The sequence below is a fragment of the Artemia franciscana genome, unplaced genomic scaffold (genome assembly GCF_032884065.1).
Source record: "Artemia franciscana unplaced genomic scaffold, ASM3288406v1 Scaffold_2577, whole genome shotgun sequence".
NCBI classification, from domain to species: Eukaryota; Metazoa; Arthropoda; class Branchiopoda; order Anostraca; family Artemiidae; genus Artemia; species Artemia franciscana.
In genome coordinates this window covers 11367-33026 of record NW_027063411.1, presented here as the reverse complement: position 1 = coordinate 33026, position 21660 = coordinate 11367, and the positions used below count along the sequence as shown (strand labels likewise).

Below are 21660 nucleotides of genomic sequence, written 5' to 3'. Positions count from 1 at the left end.
GTGTTGATCCAGTATCATCGGCGAAAAGGACATTCAGGCTGTTGGTTTCTGTTGCTGATGGAAGGTCATTTATGTATATTAGGAAGAGCAGTGGTCCCAGAATTGAACCCTGAGGAACACCAATATTGGGCAATAAGCTTGGATCCGAAGCTGTTTTATTGATAGTTGTTACTTGGGATCGACCTGTTAGGTAAGGTGCGATAAAATCGTGCGCTGGTCCTCGTATCCCGCCATGGCTTAATTTAAACAATAATATTTCGTGACAAATCGTGTCAAATGCCTTCTCAAGATCCAAAAAAATACTTGCAGGAATCATTTTTTTTATCAAGACATTCGTGAATAAATTGGACCATTGTCAGGATAGCGTCCTGCGTACTATGTCCCTTTCTAAACCCATACTGATTTTTTGAAAAATAATCATTCGAAGTAAGGAAATTATACACTCGATTATAAAAACATCGCTCCATTAATTTAGAAAAGCCTGAAAGAATAGATATCGGTCTGTAATTCGTGTAATCGCTCCAGTCAGAGCTTTTATACAGTGGTATCACCTTTGCTTTCTTCAATGAATCCGGAAAAGTTCCTGATCTAAATGACAGATTTATCAAATGACACATTACTTTATTAATACTCGGTAAAACAACTTTCACAATGTTCGTAGACGATTCATCAATCCCCGGGGAATTCCCATTTTTCAAAAGCTTACCAATATTGGCAAGCTCTTTCTCTGTTACCGGTGTTAAAAACATAGATTTTAGAGAAGGCTTTACAAGGTATGTACGATAATCACATTGACCATAGGGCAGGTTATGTTGGAGCTTGTTGGCTACCGAGTGTCCAATTGACGCGAAATGCAAATTCATGTAATTAGCTATTTCTAGCTCCCTTTCAATTATATGACCATGAGTGTCCTTTATTTCTGATGGTTTAGAAGTTTTTGGTGATCGATTTAAGCATGAATTGATTAGCTCCCAAGTTTTCTTTGCTGACTTACTTACTTCTCTAAAAGAATCAAAATAAAATTTTGTTTTAGCATTACGTATTATTTTTGAAAGTAGATTTTTGTATTTTTTGAATGTTGTTTTATTTTCTTTGCTTGGGAATGATAACAATTTTTTATAAAGACAGTTTTTTTGTTTTATTGAGGTCAAAAGGGAGGGTGATATCCACGGTTGAATGGGTTGATTATATTTTCCATTTCGTGTTTTTACTCTGGGGCATGACTCGTCAAAAGCAGCGTTAAATTTTTCGAAGAAATGAGCCATTGCAGAGTTTACGTCTTCAGCATCAAATACACGAGACCAATCGATGTTGATTTAATATCGGATAAACCCTTGGAACAGCTTAGTGATCTTTTGTCACAGCATGTTTCCTTACTTTTTTAGACGTCTATTTCTTCTAGCATTGTGCTTCAAGAGTTTTGCATTGGCCAGATTATGCCTATACTCAAAAAAAGAAAAACGGATCTTGATGATTGTCAATCGCACAGACCTATAACCGTTTCAAGCCCTTCTTTTAAAATATTTGAGTCTATCATTCTTAGATATATTTTCCAAGAGTTGTCTGTGCCTGCACCTCAATTTGGTTTTCAGAAAGAACTCAGTCGTGAGCATGCACTTTTTTCCCTTTTTGATGTTCTTGTAGACGTGAAAGGCTCTCAGTATTGGCTGGATCTATGCGTACTAGACATAGTCTGAGCATTTGATTTGTGTATTATTGCTTAGGTTTTGGTAGAAGCTCTAAACAGAGGGGTAGACTTCTCACTCATAAACTCTTTTCAATACTTGTATAAAAATCTTCGTTCCTATATTCAAAAAAGGGAAAAAAGATCTTGATGATTGTCAATCGCACAGGCATATAACCGTTTCAAGCACTTTTTTTAAAATATTTGCGTCTATCATTCTTAGATATATTTTCCAAGAGTTGTCTGTGCCTGATCCTCAATTCGGTTTTCAGAAAGAACTTAGTAGTGAGCATGCACTTTTTTCCCTTTTTGATGTTCTTGTAGAGGTGAAATGCTCCCAGTATTTGCTTGATCTATGCGCACTAGACATAGTCTGAGCATTTGATTTGTGTATCTGAGATAGGTTAGGTTCGTAGATTGTAGCTTAGGTTTTGGTAGAAGCTCTAAAGAGAGGGGTAGACTTCTCACTCATAATCTCTTTTCAATACTTGTATAAAAATCTTCGTGCCTATATTCAAAAAAGGGAAAAAAGATCTTGATGATTGTCAATCGCACAGGCATATAACCGTTTCAAGCACTTCTTTTAAAATATTTGCGTCTATCATTCTTAGGCATATTTTCCAAGAGTTGTCTGTGCCTGCACCTCAATTCGGTTTTCAGAAAGAACTTAGTAGTGAGCATGCACTTTTTTCCCTTTTTGATGTTCTTGTAGAGGTGAAATGCTCCCTGTATTTGCTTGATCTATGCGCACTAGACATAGTCTGAGCATTTGATTTGTGTATCTGAGATAGGTTAGGTTCGTAGATTGTAGCTTAGGTTTTGGTAGAAGCTCTAAAGAGAGGGGTAGACTTCTCACTCATAAACTCTTTTCAATACTTGTATAATAATCTTCGTGCCTATATTCAAAAAAGGGAAAAAAGATCTTGATGATTGTCAATCGCACAGGCATATAACCGTTTCAAGCACTTCTTTTAAAATATTTGCGTCTATCATTCTTAGATATATTTTCCAAGAGTTGTCAGTGCCTGCACCTCAATTCGGTTTTCAGAAAGAACTTAGTAGTGAGCATGCACTTTTTTCCCTTTTTGATGTTCTTGTAGAGGTGAAAGGCTCCCAGTATTTGCTTGATCTATGCGCACTAGACATAGTCTGAGCATTTGATTTGTGTATCTGAGATAGGTTAGGTTCGTAGATTGCAGCTTAGGTTTTGGTATAAGCTTTAAAGAGAGGGGTAAACTTCTCACTCATAAACTCTTTTCAATACATGTAAAAGCATCTTCGTGCGAAAATGAAGTGTGACTCAGAGCTTTTTAATGTGCTAAAGAGCTTTAGGAAAGAGGGTCTTACTTCCCCCGCACATTTTATCAATTTAGTCGATTATAGTACTTATTTTAAGTAATTCTTATGATTTATCTTTTATGTGTTTTCTATCATGATTATGTTACATCACGGATCTTTTGATTATGTTCTTATGATTGTAGCAACTACTTATTTATGTTAAGTGTACAAATTTTTCCTTTTTTCTTTTTTCCCTTATGTTGTACTCCGTCATTTAGGGGATCTGTGCCCCATTTTTTTGAAAGGTTTCAAGTAAATTGAACTGAATTGATTAAACAGAAAGAACACTGAATTAAAGAAAGGCGTGGATCCTAATTAAACAATTCCAGAGAAGAAGCGTGTTATTAAGGCAAGTTTAAACCACTTTAAGGTATTTTGAGGATTTTTAATGACATTTCCTTCTTTCTTTGACCCAAGACTATACATTCCCTGTTGACAAGCATACTTTTGAATAATATTTTCTTTTCAAATGTCACATGATCTTGTTAGAGGTAAATTAAGTCAAATTAAGATATTTTTGAGGGTTTTTAATGAAACCCCTCATTTCTTTGACTGTGTGTTAGATTTCAGTCACCCCACCACCGAAACATTCATTTAACACCCTACCCAGCTTAATTCAAAGCTTTGGAAAAATGTTATCCCGAGTATTTCACGCCATTGTGGCAATATTTGGCTACCTCATGGCACATGATGATACATATTTTCATTCCTAATTCATTTTAAAGATAATTTCATAAGAAAAATAGGCAAAAGTCAGTTGATTTCGCAAGTCCATTTTTTTTGCAAGCCACCCTTCAACGCAATGCCCTCCATGGAAATTCACACCCCCTAGCAACAATATTACTGACTCTGCTACCTCTAATCACTAATCACCTAAGACATTTTCTGGTTAAAAGATCATGCATCAAATCCATTGGTTCATGTTTTCTAGCAAGCAAACTCTCACTGATAAACAATGTCATTTCACACAACCTTATCACAATGACTGACATCTCTAATCATTTCTAAGCCATTTTCAAACATTTCTTGATAAAAAATTATGCTTTAACTCCATTGGTTCACATTTTCGTAAGCAAACTCTTTCGTGGTGCCCATAAACACTTCACACCACTATGACATTGCGTCCCTGTTCTCGTGGCATCAATGATTTAGAGTCCGTCTAAAGAAATGTGACTTGATAAAATGTGGCGATGATTTGATACTGGTCAATAAACGTGAGTTATATTTTAAAGATTACTATTAATTCTCCCTGGATACTTATATATATATATATATATATATATATATATATATATATATATATATATATATATATATATATATATATATATATATTTCTTTTAGCTTATCATGACCCAAGACTAAGAGAAATGACAGAATAGATAGGAAATATAGAATTTGGGCTACATATTTGCAAATTAGGGGGGGGGGGGAGGGGACAAAATATTTGGACATACTGAAGTCTGCCCAATACTACAGTCTGCCCTACCATGCACTACAGTCTACCTGGACATACTACAGTTTGCCCTAACATGCACTGGTAAATCTCTTAAGTGTACATATCATTTTTAGTTTGTATTTAGAGTTCGCCTAAGGACATTCATGTCCGTAGTTTGTGAGTTGATAAAATGTGGCGATGATTTGACACTGATCAATAAACGTGAGTTATATTTTATAGATTACTATTAATTCTCCCTGGATACTATATATATATATATATATATATATATATATATATATATATATATATATATATATATATATTTCTTTCATCTTATCATGAGACAATACGAAGAAAAATGACAGAATAGATAGGAAATATATAATTTGGGCTATGTATTTGCAAATTGGGGGGAGGGGGACAAAATATTTGGACACACTGAAGTTACAAAAGAATTATTGCTTCATAATATGCAGGATAATTGTACCTAATACATTTTGCATACAGATCTGCTATACTTTTCCCTGCCCACCCCTAATGTGCAAATCTGTAGCCTAAATTTGTGTCTTAAATATTATATTTTCATTTTATTTTGTGATATTTCATTAGAATTAGTAGAGAAACAGGTTTTCCTTAGATACATACATGCATATACATATATATGGTAGGCTACTTGTCTGTTATACGCCTATGTTATTCTTCATCTAAGTAGAATCTGTTTCTCGTACTAATTCTAATGAAATATCCCAAAATATAATGAAAATATAATATTTAAGACACAAATTTGGGCTACATTTTTTTAAGTACCTTCAACAGAGCTATTTATTCTAATTACAGTCTTTGTAGCTCAGGGGTCATTCTGAAGGAATTGAAACATAATTCGAACTCTAGCGTAAAGAATAAAGTATTGACAAGGGGGCGAACCCTCTCATTTACATAATATTTTCTGTTTGTTTTCAATTTTAATATTGCTCCTTACCTTCAGTTGAAACTTTTTTCTAAATTTAATATCAAAACAATGTGATGACTAATTTCATCTCTTAAATCTTATTTATCCTATTTTAGTCTATCAGATTTTGATACTATTAGATATATCAAAAGAATTAGATCTTTATCCTGATTTTAAATATAACAGTTTCATCCAATTTAGTTTTACCAACCAAAAGATACGATCCTGAGAAAATTTGCCCTATTTTGGAAAATAGGGAGAAACACACCCTAAAAGTCATAAAATGTTGACGAAAATCACGCAATCTGAATTCAGTGTATTAGAGAACCTTCCTGTAGAAGTTTCATTCTCCTATCTACAAAAATGTCGAAACTCGTATTTTTTGCCGGATGACCGATCACTGGTGCGTGTTTATTTTTGTTGTTTTTTTCTTCCAGGGGTGATCGTATCGACCCAGTGGCCCTAAAATTTTGTGAGAGGGCTCTTTATAACGCGAATTAAGAGTTCTAGTGCCCTTTTTAAGTGACCAAAAAATTGGAGGGCACTTAGGCCCCCTCCCGCGCTCATTTTTATCCCAAAGTCAAAGGATCAAAATTTTGAGATAGCCATTTTTTTCAGCATAGTCAAAAAAGATAATAACTATGTCTTTGAGGACGACTTAATATCCCACAGTCCCTGGGGGAGGGGCTGTAAGTTACAAACTTTGACCATTGTTTATATAAAAATGGTTATTATGAAGTGTACAGACATTTTTAGGGTGACTTTTTCGCGTTGGGGTGGGAGTGGGTCGGGGGAAGGGGGTTATGTCGGAGGATCCCTCCATGGAGGAATTTTTCATGAGGGAGGATAATATTCATGAAGGGGGCGCAGGATTTTCTAGCATTATTTAAAAAAAGAGAAAATAAATACATTTTTTCAACTGCAAGTAATGAGCAGCATTAAAACTTAAAAACGAACATAAAATATTACTTATGTAGGGGGGGTTGTCTCCTCCACAATAATGTTGCTTTTTACGCTACAGTATTTTTAGTAATTTCAACTATTTTTTCAAATGGACTTTGTGATTCAGGGGTCATTCTTAAAGATATGGGACAAAATTCAGGCCTTAGTGTGAAGAGCGAGGTGTTGACAAGGGGACGAACCCCACATATACGTAGTAAAAATAAAAAAATATAGAAGTTCGCTACGTAAATTAATTCATAAGGTACATATGTTTATTACTAACAAAAACGTTCGTGAAAAAAATCTGGTAGCACTTTTAAGTAACCTAGGTCTGTCCCCCCGCCCTTTTTTTTATCAAAATCGTCCGATCAAAACTATGTGAAATCCATTTTGCAAAAAAAAAATAATATGCAAATTTTGTTTTATTTCTTCATGCGCAGTGAGCCAAAAGTAAAAAATTTTATTAATTCAAAAACATTCAGAAATTAAATAAAAAAAGTTTTTTTTAACTGCAAGTAAGGAGCGACATTGAAATTTAAAACGAACAGAAATTATTCCGTATATTAAAGGGGCTGTTCCCTCCTCAACGCCCCGATCTTTGCGCTAAAGTTTGACTCTTTCTCTCAACTCTACTCTTTAGAACAGTAAAAAATTTAGCACAAAGAGTGGGGTGTCGAGGAGGGTAGAGCTCCTTTCATATACGGAATAATTTCTGTTCGTTTTAAGCTTTAATGTCGCTCCTTACTTGCAGCTAAAAACACTTGTTTTTTTCCATTTAATTATCCTTACAGAGGTCGATATAAGAAAGGTTTATGAGAAAGGTTGATGGTATACGATAGATGGTATATGAAAGGTAGATGGTAGAAAAGTATATGAGGGGGTTTGTCTCCTCTTTAATACCTTGCTCTTTACACTAAAGCTTAAATTTTGTCCAAATTCTTTAAAAATGACCCCTGAATCCCAAAGGCTGTAGTAGAAATAGTTATATAATAAGGCAAGTTTTCTCAGGCCCGTAACTTTTAATATAAGACTAACTTTTAAATAAGACTAAATTTGATGAAGCTTATATATTTTAAATCAGCATAAAAATCATATTCTTTTGATGTATCTATCAGTAATAAAATCCTATTTTTTAAAGTTCTGTTTACTAATACTATTGAGCCGGATGGCTCCTCACTACAGTTCGTTACCACGAACTGTTTGATTTGCTGACTCATTTGTTACTATCTTCAAATTCAGGAAGTATATATTACCGCTTAGCATAATTTACTAGGAAATGAGCCGATAGACACTTTTGACCCAAAACTAATTATCGCTTTTGTGTTTCTTTTATCTGAGTGATAGATAAATAGCATTCGAAATAACTGGTTTTATAAGCACACTTTGTAATTTTAATTTTGTCTAATTACAGATTTCTTGGAAACAAGACATGGCAGACACATATTTCCAATCTAATCGCTAGAAACATAGCGCATGCATCAATTTCCCAGAAACTCAATCACAGAAAAGAAATTTAGGTTGCTGAATGAGGGTTATATTGTTTTTTGTTTTGAGGATAAATCGTTTTGTTTGACGGAGGCATCAATGCAAAGTGACCAGAGGAATCAGTTTGAATTTTTTAATATGATTAAGTGAATTCACCCAGTTTCGACAAGGTCTGCAGTTGTTTCGAACAAGTGAAAATGTGCTGTGCTGATCCCTAGTCATAAGAAATGTGCAGCTATACCCTATTGCAACACAGAGAATACATCAAGAATTGTCAAATAATCATTTTCTTCAGTGTATCAATATCACCAAACCACAAAGAATGTGCCAACAGAAAATTCTGATTTGTAATCAGCAAAGCGCAAGTGATTCCTTCTGTGGCTAACATTCTCCTAAAGGGTTGTCCTCAACCGGTGTTGGGAAAAATGATGCTCAAATTGTTATCTATGCTGGCTCAGAATGTTATACCCAACCAAGGACAACAACAGCCTATACAATCTATAACTTCTCAACCTGCGTAGTTACTACAAACTCAACTAGAGCCTCAGGGGATTGTATTACTTCCGATGCAATACCCAAGAACCTTGGTTATCTTAGATCATTTCTTTGGGCTCAAGGTAAGCTTTGCTAAATCCTTTTTATTGATTTGAGGAGGGAGTAAACATGAATTTATTGATTGTCGTGGTCCTAAGGAAATTCCGAAACATTTTATAAATGAGCTCAAAATATCAATATTGGTAAATGTGGTAAGCATTGCTACATTCGTTTTATTGATTTGAGGAGGAAGTAACCGTGAATTTATTGATTGTCGTGGTCCTAAGGAAATTCCGAAACATTTTATAATTGAGGTCAAAATATCAGTATCGGTAAATGTTTACTTTCGTTCCAAGTACTCTAAAGTGCGTATTATTGAATATAGCAAGAATCTGATGATCGCTTATTGTTCCTCTGTCATTATTAGAGAAGCGCATCTATTTCTGGTTAACCCTTCTCCTCCAAGGGGCAAACTAAAAATGCTTAAAGTAGGCTTTATCACAGATAACATTACCTATAGAGCAAAGCGTATTAGTCCATGAGCCCCGCGGGGGGGGGGGGGGGTCTGTATACTATATTCATCCAACAGAGAGTAATAAAACTAAAAAAAAACTCAAACGAGGTTTATTAAATAAATTTAGAAGAGAAGAGGACCCAGTATCGAACCCTGTGGTAATCCGCATGTTATCACACAAGCCACTGAAGTTAAACACCCATTCACCCTAATTTGCTTCTGGTCACTTAAATAAGATTCAAATCAAGACAACCCCTTCCCGGGCACACCGATTTTTTCCGGCCCAAGTAATAACTGTTTATGGTCAATCGTGTGAAGAGCCTTCTTCAATTCCAGGAATAAAGGAGCTAAAATCAGACCCGCGTCAAACGTCGTATTTACCCAGTCAACAAGTTTAATTATTGCCATTTCTGTGGAATTATTTTTTCTGAAACCAAATTGAGTATTTATAAGAATTTTATTATTTTCAATATAATCAGTTAGCCTGGATCCTTTCATATATTTTTGGAAATAAAGAGAGGATAGAAATGGGTCTTTTGTTTGAAGGTTCGTGTCTCTTACCTCCTTTGAAACTCCCTTACCTATTGAAACTTCCAAATGAACTATTTTGGGAGGCCACTTAATTGTTTTCGAGCATCATCGCAAAGTTTCGCTCCCTCACTAGAAAAATAGTCACATAAATAATTCGCAACATCCTTTGGGGTAGTCAAAACCCTCCCCCCCCCTTTGATAATAATTTATTAATAACTTCTATTTTACTCTTTTGACCCAGGAGTGAATTTATCGTTTTCCATGTTTTTTCACATCACATTTATGCTTCATAAACCCATATTGTAAATACATTTTTTCAGCTTTCCGTTTCAACCCGTTTAAAAGATTCCGGTAATTTTTAAATTGCTGAAAATTAATGACCGATGGTTCATATAGGTATATTTTATCAACTTAAAGAATCTAGAAATACCCTGTGTAATCCATGGTTTCTTTGGGAATTTCGTTCTACCCCTTTAAATTTTCCAAGAGGACATGTCTCATTCAATATCTTTGTAAATATTGCATATGGCATATATGCAGTATTAGCAGATGGGGCTTCCCCCCAGACGTATTACTCTATTTCATTCAGACAAAATTTGTCTTGTCAGCAATTCTGACAAAAAAAAGATTAAAATATAGTATTTAATTGAATGTTCCCTGACTGAAAAAATATCAAGAACGTTTCAACAGGCTAGAAACTGTTAAAATATAAAAAAAAAACAATATTTTGCAGCCTACATTCGTAGGTTCGCAGCAGTGTTTCCACTTTCTCATTTTTTAAATCCCTTATAAAGAGCTGAAAACTCCCTAGAAATCCCCATCTTCAGTTCCAAAATCCCTAAATATCTCCCATTTTCTAATTACTCCCTGAACCGCTTCTCCCTATCTCATTTTACCCGTACCATTGAAAGGTAACATATTTTGGCTTTTTAGATTGAAGTCTAGCTATCACTACCATAATAGAATGTCTTGTCATGCCGTTTAAAGTGCTTTTTAATCATCAGCAAAATACAAATAGCTTCAAATATACTTCAAATAATATTAAGCAAATAGAAAAGAAAATGTAATACTGTAATGTAGATTACAGTACAAGATGTTTAATATGTTCAATCGGAACTTGTAAAACGTAATCAGACCTTATCTTCCCCTGATGTGTCTTCAACATTTTTTATATGGTGGCTGAAGCTTTCACCGTTCTCATGTGGTGAAGTAACTGATCATCTTCACATTCCACACTTTCTTGAGCCCTTTTCATTCCATATTTTGTTTTTAGAATCCTCTGCCAAGTTTATGTTTTCAATTTATTCTGACGGTCAATTTTTACTACTTTTACAGCACTGAAAAACCCCTCGACATTGACATTTGAAAATCGAACAGTGGAAATAAATAATACTGCCGGTTTCAGGTTAAGATAAAAATTCTGTTCCGGCAGCATTTTTTTTTCACCAATACCAAATACCAGCAGGTCACGGTATCCATTGTTTTAACGTTTTCAATATCGATGAGGCTCTGCCTCCTCCACTCCTGCTCGGTTTTGGTTCCGTCCCATGGGATCTATCCATACTTCCTAACAAAGGTAGCAGAGAGGCAGGCTGAAGTAATCGGGTTGACCTGGGTCAACCATTTCAGCATATTTGTAAATGTCGCCTTCGAAATGGAACCTTTTCTGTATCTGGCCTACTGCTTTGATATGGAACGCCTGTGCAGCTTTGAGAACTACTTCGATTGAATCAGGGGGGACGGCGGTATCTGTCCTTGACGTACAAAGGGAATCTTGTCCGTTCGGACCAAAGTAAACGCTTTCAAGGGGAAGTTAAAATTTTCGATTGTTCACATTGATTTCTAAAGCATTAGTTGATTCCACATAGTTCTTCTGCAGGAAGTTCAATGCTGAGGCCCATGTTTTAAGCTTTGTTTATACCCAAAACTAGAAATATTTTGGTTTCAAGAGCTCAAATTGTGCTTAAATTTGAATTTGCGACAGAAGTGATTGTTATATTTGTAAAGAACATAGAAAAAAGACATCGAGTGGTATGTTCACTTTATTTTCAAGTCAAAAAAATTGAACAACAAAAAATTTACCAATTATAGTAAGAAGGTTCATGATTTTCCCCTGGGTACGTAGGCTTGCCAAAAACACACAATCCATTTATTCCTACATGTGCCATTGTTTTTAACGGTTGTCAAATGGCTGTCAGTTTGTTTTTCTGTTAAAAACTATGGTAATGAAACGGTAAGAGAGGTGTTCGAATAGTTATAGCCTATCTTTATTATTCACGTCAGTACTTATAGAGCTGGCTACAAGTTCGAGTTCAGGTTTTTTTTATTTTACAAAAAAATCGTAAACATCATACAAGTACTGTGGAGAAAAAGAATCGTACATGCAATGCTTGTCATAAAAATTTACTACAGTAAGAACAACTACGTACCCTATAAAACTATCAAAATATATTATAACTTTATTTATCTGACCTGTAAAAAAATTACATGCTATCTACCAAATAATCTTATGAAAAAACAACTTAAAAATGACAAACTATATGACTTCATTAATCGAGAACAGTCGAAGCTGAAATTATTGTTTGAAGCCCACATCAGCATGGAACTGTTTCAAACAGTTCTTTGTTGCTAGTTTGTTACTTAGGACTTCTGTACATCGCAAAATCTGTGTTGTGTTAAAATTTTTTAAGCAACTGAAGACATTCTTCTCTGTGATTCCAAGTTCAATTCGCAAGGAAACAGATCCTAAATTGAATTATCCTATGATTAAATATGATTAAGAAGATGATGATGATGAACAAATTAAAGGAAAACCCCCAAAATTTCCCTACAAGTCCATGGGAGAGGAAAAATCCCTAGAAAATGCCCAAATCCCTAAAGACTTAAAAAATCCCCATTTTAGGGGGGAAATCCCCATGGTGGAAACACTGGTTCGCAGGTTTTTTGCAGGTTCAATGTACCTACAGGTGTCGACATCTCGACGCTCAATATAGCCAGTAATATAGATGTCATCATAGTTTCCTCTTTGCCTTGTACCCAAAAAACATTTCGGATAGATATCTTAACGGAACTATACATTATATATCTAAACAGATATATAACTAAAATGATTACACCATAAACATCTGCATCAAGAATATCTCTGCTAAATTTTAATCTAAACTTTAATCTAGCAACTTTCTGTTTGTGAAATTTGAATTTAAGAAGATCAATACCTATTCTGCTGGCCAAAAAAATTGCTATAGAACAAAACAAGACAAATAAATAAAGGAAATTTCCCCTTTACACCAATTGAATGTAAGATAGAAATGATCGAAGCTTTAATTATGGATGCGTGTTCATTTAACAGACAAGAGGATTAAGCCTCCAAGCTTTGACAAATTCAATCTCACTTTTCGAACAGGGATCCCAAGATATGCCAAAAACTTGTAAATTAATATCTAGTATGAATAAGTCATTTGAAAAATGTATATAAATCAAAAAATTGTCGGTTCTCAGAGGTATATAAATCTTACTCCCACTGCTTTTCTGAATTTTGTATTATTATTTTCACTGTACATTAACAAAACAAACATTTCAAAGCAACAAATTTTGCTATTATATGCATAGACACATGCTTGAGTGAAAGACTAGGCAGCCTGGTCCTTGGAAATGAACACACTTGAAGTTGACACCACTTATTCTTACCAGACTGTTCTCCACTTAGTAGACGTCCAGCAACGAATATATTTAAGCTAGGATAATAATCAGAAATAGAGCTTAGTCTTTTTCAATTAAAAGTATGCTAAAGAGGATTTTCCTGAAAAACTTTCCCGTCATTTGAGGGAATTTTTCTTGGAGGGTGAGCCAGACATACCAGCATTATTTGAAATCAATTAGAATTTAATAAAAAAAAAGTTTTTTTTAGCTGAGAGTAAGGAGTAGCATTAAAGCTAAAAACGTTTTTGAAGGGGTTGCAACCCTCTTAAATACCTTGCTCTTTACAGGAATGTTTGATGGTTTGTCCCAATTTTTTTTTCAAGAACGACTCTTTATATGCAAGGGCCATTTAATTAGAATAGGAATTTTTTTAGAAGTGGAAAAATTTAGCGTGGAGAGCAAGGCATTGAGGAGGAGGACACTCCCTTCATATACAGAATAATTTTTCTGTTTGTTTTGGGTTTTAATGTTGCTCCTGACCTTCAGTTGAAAATAGTTTTTTTTTTATTTAATATCAAAACAAAGTGATGACTAATTTCATCTATTAGATCTTATTTATCCTATTTAAGTCTACAAGATGTAGTTATCCCTACACAAGGATAGGTCTTTATACCAATTTGCTGACTCATTTGTCACTAACTTCAAATTCAGGAAGTATATATTTTCACTTTGAATATTTTACTAGGAAATGAGCCGATAGACACTTTTCGACTCAAAATTAATTATTGCTTTTGTGTTCCTTTATCTGAGTGATAGATAAATAGCATTCGAAATTACTGGTTTTATAAGTATACTTGTAATTATCATTTTGTCAAATTACAGATCTCTTGGAAACAAGACATGGCAGACACATATTTCCAATCTAATCGCTAGAAACACAGCGCCTGCTTCTATTTCCTAGAAACTCAATCATAGAAAAGAAATTTAGCTTGCTGAATGAGGGTCATGTTGTTTTTTGTTTTGAGGATCAATCGTTTTGTTTGACGGAGGTATCAATACAAAGTGACAAAAGAGGAATCAGTTTTTTAATATGATTAAGTGAATTCACCCAGTTTCGACAAGGTCTGCAGTTGTTTCGAACAAGTGAAAATGTGCTGTGCTGATCCCTAGTCATAAGAAATGTGCAGCTATACCCTATTGCAACACAGAAAATACATCAAGAATTGTCAAATAATCATTTTCTTCAGTGCAGAAATATCACCAAGAATGTGCCAAAAGACAATTCTGATTTGTAATCAGTAAAGCGCAAGTGATTCCTTCTCTGGCTACTATTCTCCTAAAGGGTTGTCCTTAGCCGGTGTTGGGTAAAAATGATGCTAAGAATTGTCATTGATGCTGGCTAAAATATAGTAACAGCCAGACAAACCAAAGTAATACTTCATCTTGGCATTCCATCCTATATGCTATTATTACTAGCAAATAACACCCAACCTCAGTTAACAACATAGTGATATCTCCCAGCAAGTACTTACTTGTAGTATCCGTACTCAGAATGTTATACCCAACCAAGGACAACAACAACCTATACAGTCTATAACTTCTCCACCTGTGTAGTTAGTACAAACTCAACTAGAGCCTCAGGGGATTGTATTACTTGCGATGGAATACCCACGACAACCTTGGTTATCTTAGATTATTTCTTTGGGCTCAAGGTAAGCTTTGCTAAATCCTTTTTATTGATTTGAGGAGGGAGTAAACATGAATTTATTGATTGTCGTGGTCCTAAGGAAATTCCGAAACATTTTATAAATGAGCTCAAAATATCAATATTGGTAAATGTTTACTTCCGTTCCAAGTGCTCTAAATTCCGTATTACTGCATATAGCAAGAATCTGATGATTGTATACTGTTTCTTGGTCATTATTAGAGAAGCTCGTCCATTTCTGGTTGACCCTCCTCTATAAAAGCTAAATCACTAAAAAACACTCCAAACGAGATTTATTAAATAAATATAGAAGAGGACCCAGAATCGAACCCTGGGGTAGTCCATAAGTTGCCGCACTAACCTCAGAAGTAAAACACCCATTCACCACAAGTTTCTTCCGGTCACTTAAATAAGATTCAAACCAAGACAGACTCTTCCCGGTCACACCGATTTTTTTCCAGCCCAAGTAATAACTTTTTATGGTCAATCGTGTCAAAAGCCTTCTTCAAATCCAGGAATAAAGCAGCTGAAATCAGACCCGCGTCAAACGTCGTATTTACCCAGTCAACAAGTTTAATAGTTGCCATTTCTGTGGAATTATTTTTTTTGAAACCAAATTGAGTATTTATAAAAATTTTATTATTTTCAATATAATCAGTTAGCCTGGATCCAATTACATTTCATATATTTTTGGAAAGAAAGGGAGGATAGAAATGGGTCTTTTGTTTGAAGGTTCGTCTCTCTTACCTCCTTTGTGCCATGGTATTATTTTAGCAACCTTCAAAACTTCTAGGAAAATTCCTTTTTCCGTAGATTTATTAATCAAATTATATAAAACTGTTGTTAAAACTAATTTAACTGATTTAGCAATCTTAAAAGAAATCCCGTCTACACCACTTGAATTTGACTGCATTCTACTGATAATAATACTCACTTCATTTGTGGTACAAGCATTAAAAACCAACTGATTTTCTACTGGAACTTCCAAATGAACTATTTTGCGAGGCCGCTTAATTGTTTTCGAGCATCATCGCAAAGTTTCGCTCCCTCACTAGAAAAATAGTCACATAAATAATTCGCAACATCCTTTGGGGTAGTCAAAGCCCTCCCCCCATTTGATTGTAATTTATTAATAACTTCTATTTTACCCTTTTGACCCAGGAGTAAATTTATCTTTTTGCATGTTTTTTCACATCACATTTATGCTTCATAAACCCATATTGTAAATACATTTTTTCAGCTTTCCGTTTCAACCCGTTTAAAAGATTCCGGTAATTTTTAAATTGCTGAAAATTAATGACCGACGATTCATATAGGTATATTTTATCAACTTAAAGAATCTAGAAATACCCTGTGTAATCCATGGTTTCTTTGGGAATTTCGTTCTACCCCTTTAAATTTTCCAAGAGGACACGTCTCATTCAATATCTTTGTAAATATTGCATATGGCATATATGCAGTATAAGCATATGGGGCTTCCCCCCAGACATATTGCTCTATTTCATTCAGACAAAATTTGTCTTGTCAGCAATTCTGACAAAAAAAAAAGATTAAAATATAGTATTTCATTGAATGTTCCCTGACTGAAAAAATATCAAGAACGTTTCAACAGGCTAGAAACTGTTAAAATATAAAAAAAACAACAATATTTTGCAGCCTACATTCGTTGGGTCGCAGCAGTGTTTCCACTTTCTCATTTTTTAAATCCCTAATAAAGAGCTGAAAAATCCCTAGAAATCCCCATCTTCAGTTCCAAAATCCCTAAATATCTCCCATTTTCTAATTACTCCCTGAACCGCTTCTCCCTATCTCATTTTACTCGTACCATTGAAAGGTAACATATTTTGGCTTTTTAGATTGAAGTCTAGCAATCACTACCATAATAGAATGTCTTGTCATGCCGTTTAAAGTGCTTTTTAATCATCAGCAAAATACAAATAGCTTCAAATATACTTCAAATAATATTAAGCAAATAGAAAAGAAAATGTAATACTGTAATGTAGATTACAGTACAAGATGTTTAATATGTTCAATCGGAACTTGTAAAACGTAATCAGACCTTATCTTCCCCTGATGTGTCTTCAACATTTTTTATATGGTGGCTAAAGCTTTCACCGTTCTCATGTGGTGAAGTAACTGATCATCTTCACATTCCACGCTTTCTTGAGCCCTTTTCATTCCATATTTTGTTTTTAGAATCCTCTGCCAAGTTTATGTTTTCAATTTATTCTGACGGTCAATTTTTACTACTTTTACAGCACTGAAAAATCTCTCGACATTGATATTTGAAAATGGAACAGTGGAAATAAATAATACTGCCGGTTTCAGGTTAAGATAAAAATTCTGTTCCGGCAGCATTTTTTTTTTTTCACCAATACCTAACACCAGCAGGTCACGGCATCCATTGTTTTGACGTTTTCAATATCGATGAGGCTCTGCCTCCTCCACTCCTGCTCGGTTTTGGTTCCGTCCCATGGGATCTATCCATACTTCCTAACAAAGGTAGAAGAGAGGAAGGCTGAAGTAATCGGGTTGACCTGGGTCAACCATTTCAGCATATTTGTAAATGTCGCCTTCGAAATGGAACCTTTTCTGTATCTGGCCTACTGCTTTGATATGGAACGCCTGTGCAGCTTTGAGAACTACTTCGATTGAATCAGGGGGGACGGCGGTATCTGACCTTGACGTACAAAGGGAATCTTGTCCAATTCTAGTATGAAGGTTCATGATTTTCCCCTGGGTACGTAGGCTTGCCAAAAACACACAATCCATTTATTCCTACATGTGCCATTGTTTTTAACGGTTGTCAAATGGCTGTCAGTTTGTTTGTCTGTTAAAAACTATGGTAATGAAACGGTAAGAGAGGTGTTCGAATAGTTATAGCCTATCTCTATTATTCACGTCAGTACTTATAGAGCTGGCTACAAGTTCGAGTTCAGGTTTTTTTTATTTTACACAAAAATCGTAAACATCATACAAGTACTGTGGAGAAAAAGAATCGTACATGCAATGCTTGTCATAAAAATTTACTACAGTAAGAACAACTACGTACCCTATAAAACTATCAAAATATATTATAACTTTATTTATCTGACCTGTAAAAAAATTACATGCTATCTACCAAATAATCTTATGAAAAAACAACTTAAAAATGACAAACTATATGACTTCATTAATCGAGAACAGTCGAAGCTGAAATTATTGTTTGAAGCACACATCAGCATGGAACTGTTTCAAACAGTTCTTTGTTGCTAGTTTGTTACTTAGGACTTCTGTACATCGCAAAATCTGTGTGGTGTTAAAATTCTTTAAGCAACTGAAGACATTCTTCTCTGTGATTCCAAGTTCAATTCGCAAGGAAACAGATCCTAAATCGAATTATCCTGCTTCTCTGATTAAGAAGATGATGATGATGAACAAATTAAAGGAAAACCCCCAAAATTTTCCTTCAAGTCCATGGGAGAGGAAAAATCCCTAGAAAATCCCCAAATCCCTAAAAGAAAACTTTCGCCCCTAAAAGACTTAAAAAATCCTCATTATAGGGGGGAAATCCCCATAGTGGAAACACTGGTTCGCAGGTTTTTTGCAGGTTCAATGTATCTACAGGTGTCGACATCCCGACACTCAATATAGCCAGTAATATAGATGTCATCATAGTTTCCTCTTTGCCTTGTACCCAAAAAACATTACGGATAGATATCTTAACAGAACTAAACATTATATATCTAAACAGATATATAACTAAAATGATTACACCATAAACATCTGCATCAAGAATATCTCTGCTAAATTTTAATCTAAACTTTAATCTAGCAACTTTCTGTTTGTGAAATTTGAATTTAAGAAGATCAATACCTATTCTGCTTGACAAAAAAATTCTTATAGAACAAAACAAGACAAATAAATAAAGGAAATTACCCCTTTACACCAATTGAATGTAAGATAGAAATGATCGAAGCTTTAATTATGGATGCGTGTTCATTTAACAGACAAGAGGATTAAGCCTCCAAGCTTTGACAAATTCAATCTCACTTTTCGAACAGGGATCCCAAGATATGTCAAAAACTTGTAAATGAACATCTAGTATGAATAAGTCATTTGAAAAATGTATATAAATAAAAAAATTGTCGGTTCTCAGAGGTATATAAATCTTACTCCCACTGCTTTTCTGAATTTTGCATTATTATTTTCACTGTACATTAACAAAACAAACATTTCAAAGCAACAAATTTTGCTATTATATGCATTGACACATGCTTGAGTGAACGACTAGGCAGCCTGGTCCTTGGAAATGAACACACTTGAAGTTGACACCACTTATTCTTACCAGACTGTTCTCCACTTAGTAGACGTCCAGCAACGAATATATTTAAGCTAGGATAATAATCAGAAATAGAGCTTAGTCTTTTTCAATTAAAAGTATGCTAAAGAGAATTTTCCTGAAAAACTTTCCCGTCATTTGAGGGAATTTTTCTTGGAGGGTGAGCCAGACATACCAGCATTATTTGAAATCAATTAGAATTTAATAAGAAAAAAAGTTTTTTTTTAGCTGAGAGTAAGGAGTAGCATTAAAGCTAAAAACGTTTTTGGAGGGGTTGCTACCCTCCTAAATACCTTGCTCTTTACAGGAATGTTTGATGGTTTGTCCCAATTTTTTTTTCAAGAACGACTCTTTATATGCAAGGGCCATTTAATTAGAATAGGAATTTTTTTTAGAAGTGGAAAAATTTAGCGTGGAGAGCAAGGCATTGAGGAGGAGGACACTCCTTTCATATACAGAATAATTTTTCTGTTTGTTTTGGGTTTTAATGTTGCTCCTGACCTTCAGTTGAAAATAGTTTTTTTTTTTATATTTAATATCAAAACAAAGTGATGACTAATTTCATCTCTTAGATCTTATTTATCCTATTTAAGTCTACAAGATGTAGTTATCCCTACACAAGGATAGGTCTTTATACCAATTTGCAGACTCATTTGTCACTAACTTCAAATTCAGGAAGTATATATTTCCACTTTGAATATTTTACTAGGAAATGAGCCGATAGACACTTTTCGACTCAAAATTAATTATTGCTTTTGTGTTCCTTTATCTGAGTGATAGATAAATAGCATTCGAAATTACTGGTTTTATAAGCATACTTGTAATTATCATTTTGTCAAATTACAGATCTCTTGGAAACAAGACATGGCAGACACATATTTCCAATCTAATCGCTAGAAATACAGCGCCTGCTTCTATTTCCTAGAAACTCAATCATAGAAAAGAAATTTAGCTTGCTGAATGAGGGTCATGTTGTTTTTTGTTTTGAGGATCAATCGTTTTGTTTGACGGAGGTATCAATACAAAGTGACAAAAGAGGAATCAGTTTTTTAATATGATTAAGTGAATTCACCCAGTTTCGACAAGGTCTGCAGTTGTTTCGAACAAGTGAAAATGTGCTGTGCTGATCCCTAGTCATAAGAAATGTGCAGCTATACCCTATTGCAACACAGAAAATACATCAAGAATTGTCAAATAATCATTTACTTCAGTGCAGAAATATCACCAAACCACAAAGAATTTGCCAAAAGACAATTCTGATTTGTAATCAGCAAAGCGCAAGTTATTTCTTCTCTGGCTAATATTCTCCTAAAGGGTTGTCCTCAACCGGTGTTGGGTAAAAATGATGCTAAGAATTGTCATTGATGCTGGCTAAAATATAGTAACAGCCAGACAAACCCAAGTAATACTTCATCTTGGCATTCCATCCTATATGCTATTATTACTAGCAAATAACACCCAACCTCAGTTAACAACATAGTGATATCTCCCAGCAAGTACTTGCTTGTAGTATACGTACTCAGAATGTTATACCCAACCAAGGACAACAACAACCTATACAGTCTATAACTTCTCAACCTGCGTAGTTAGTACAAACTCAACTAGAGCCTCAGGGGATTGTATTACTTGCGATGCAATACCCACGACAACCTTGGTTATCTCAGATCATTTCTTTGGGCTCAAGGTAAGCTTTGCTAAATCCTTTTTATTGATTTGAGGAGGGAGTAAACATGAATTTATTGATTGTCGTGGTCCTAAGGAAATTCCGAAACATTTTATAAATGAGCTCAAAATATCAATATTGGTAAATGTTTACTTCCGTTCCAAGTGCTCTAAATTCCGTATTACTGCATATAGCAAGAATCTGATGATTGTATACTGTTTCTTGGTCATTATTAGAGAAGCTCGTCCATTTCTGGTTGACCCTCCTCTATAAAAGCTAAATCACTAAAAAACACTCCAAACGAGATTTATTAAATAAATATAGAAGAGGACCTAGAATCGAACCCTGGGGTAGTCCATAAGTTGCTGCACTAACCTCAGAAGTAAAACACCCATTCACCACAAGTTTCTTCCCGTCACTTAAATAAGATTCAAACCAAGACAGACTCTTCCCGGTCACACCGATTTTTTTCCAGCCCAAGTAATAACTTTTTATGGTCAATCGTGTCAAAAGCCTTCTTCAAATCCAGGAATAAAGCAGCTGAAATCAGACCCGCGTCAAACGTCGTATTTACCCAGTCAACAAGTTTAATAGTTGCCATTTCTGTGGAATTATTTTTTCTGAAACCAAATTGAGTATTTATAAAAATTTTATTATTTTCAATATAATCAGTTAGCCTGGATCCAATTACATTTCATATATTTTTGGAAAGAAAGGGAGGATAGAAATGGGTCTTTTGTTTGAAGGTTCGTCTCTCTTACCTCCTTTGTGCCATGGTATTATTTTAGCAACCTTCAAAACTTCTAGGAAAATTCCTTTTTCCGTAGATTTATTAATCAAATTATATAAAACTGTTGTTAAAACTAATTTAACTGATTTAGCAATCTTAAAAGAAATCCCGTCTACACCACTTG

General features: G+C 34.5%; 1 long non-coding RNA gene across 1 annotated transcript; it reads left to right on the top strand.

Moving 5' to 3' along the window:
- Positions 1 to 4176: 4176 nt before the first annotated feature.
- On the top strand, positions 4177 to 20280 carry LOC136042967 (uncharacterized). The gene is made up of 4 exons (XR_010621517.1): positions 4177 to 4236; positions 7766 to 8456; positions 13940 to 14769; positions 19930 to 20280. It is a non-coding gene; the product is annotated as an uncharacterized LOC136042967 (long non-coding RNA).
- The last annotated feature ends 1380 nt before the right edge of the window (positions 20281 to 21660 follow it).